The sequence below is a fragment of the Populus euphratica genome, unplaced genomic scaffold (assembly GCF_000495115.2).
Source record: "Populus euphratica unplaced genomic scaffold, PopEup_1.0 scaffold653.1, whole genome shotgun sequence".
NCBI classification, from domain to species: domain Eukaryota; kingdom Viridiplantae; phylum Streptophyta; class Magnoliopsida; order Malpighiales; family Salicaceae; genus Populus; species Populus euphratica.
In genome coordinates, this window is record NW_011500531.1 from 89,562 (window position 1) to 91,887 (window position 2,326).

The window sequence follows — 2,326 nt, forward strand, 5'->3', positions numbered from 1 at the left end:
ACAATAATACAACAACAACAATAATAATAACAAATGTCAAGGTTAGAGGATTCATTAATGGTGTATCAAACAAGTATAGTATAAACTGACACGACTAAAAAATTGATGTCTTCTCCCAAGTGCAGGAGTGTTGAAATAATAAATAACTCAGCAAGACCGGGGTCGAACCATAGGGAGGTTAATTGTATAAATTATAAACAACAACAACAACAACAATAATACAACAATAATAGCTACAACAACAACAACAATAATAGCAATAATAATAATAATAATAATAATAATAATAGTAGTAGTGGTGGTGGTGGTGGTGGTGGTGGTGGTGGTGGTGGGGTGGTGGTGGTGGTGGTGGTGGTGGTGGTACTAATAATAATAATACTAATAATAATAATGAAGAAAGAAATGGAGAAGAAGAAGATGAGAACTTTGAGATGGAATATTAATGTAAGGACTAAACAATGATAATAACAAATGTTAAGGTTAGAGGTTCCACTAATGATATGTCAAACAAGTATAGTATAAACTCTTATTGTTCAATTGGAAACCACACACAAAGGAGGTTACAATCGAATTATAGATTGTTAACATGATTACATTAGTTATCTTATTCAATTAATGCTAATACTTGTAAATTTCATCAAGCATTCATGATTATAACTTATGTTAACAACAAATCAAGTTCCTTTCATAGCTCAGGTGTCGGTTATGTCGGTTATACCATAGTGTCGGTTATACCATATAATATGGGGTATGAAAGTGTCAAGCATTTGTTGTACCAAGTGTTATACAACATAAATCAAGATTAGTTATTTAACAAGCAAAGTATTAAAGAGTGAACAAGATAACAAATACAAAACATGTTAGTATCAAGCATTAAAGTCTATATTAAGTTTACACTATACTTATTCTTACACCATTAGTGTAACCTTTTCACCTTGACATAATAAACTTAGCTAGACATAATGAAAGAAAGAAAAATAAATAAACAAAATAAGAACATAAATAAGATAAAAGTTAACTAAGTAAAGGAAAGGAAATGAAAGGCATAAACTTGATATTAATGAAAACAAAGCATAAACATTACAAAAAATACAAAGAGAGAAAGCAAGAGCATGATCTTGATCTGGAAACCAAGAGGCCTAAATACATGGCAAACGCCTCCTTTTATAGGCCAAAATTGAGAACTATTAATTTGGTGACTAATTAATGAGTGGGTGACCAACTCTTAACTTGGTGACAATCCTTATCATGAAAATAATCATCAGGAAAGTAATCATCGATTGGTATGATATCGGGTGTCGAATCTGTTATCACTTTTGATAAAAGATTCGCATCAACATTTTCAGTACCTTTTTCATCATTGATTTCTTCCTAATTGGTCATGGCATGAGAAAATGGAAGTGCTGGAGCGAAATCAGTCTTTTCTTGGCAATGTTCAAATTCAACCCCTTCCTTACTCTTAGAGAATGACTCATCATCTTTCTCACAAGGTTCAAGAATTGGTTTTTGAATAACCTTACCACTACAAATAGTGATGACTGATTTAACTTGATCCATATGTTGACTTCCAGGACTACTTGCATTTGCATTATATTGCCCCTTGGGATTTTGCTATGGTTGATATGAAAACTTACCTTTCTCTTGAAAACTGAGAGCATATGTGAATTTTGCAAAAGTATCTTTAAAATCTCTTATGCTTTGAGTAAGTTGAGTGTTGATTTTCTCTTACTTTTCAATGAATAAGGAGGTGCATATCCATAAGAATTTTGAAAATTATGGTGTGCTTGAAACTGTGGTGGTGAAGTTTGTGCATTGTCATTCTTCCAACTAAAATTTTGGTGATTTCTCCAACAAGGATTGTATGTTTGCGAGTATGGGTTATGATTGGGCCTTTCGAAACTCTTTAAAGCATGAGTTTGTTCATGGAGACATTCCTTAAAACAAGGCAAGGTTAGACAGTTATTGGTTGAGTGTTCATTTGTTTCACATATTTGACACACAATATTTTCAACAAATTTTAATTTACCACTCTTTTTCAATTCTAGTGTCTCGACTTTTCTAGTTAAAAATACAAACTTAGCTTGTAGGTCATGATCTTTCCTAAGGTTGTACATACCTCCACTAGATGTATGAGGTTGAGTTTTACTCGGTGCCTTATAAGTACCCGTGGTGTCCTAATTTTGAGCATTTTCAGCTAACAAGTCTATGTACTCCATTGCTTCATCAGGTTCTTTATCTTTAAAAGTTTAATTGCACACCAATTCAACCATTTGCCTATCTCTATGTGTTAACCCTTCATAGAAATGTGAAACCAATCTCCATGTTT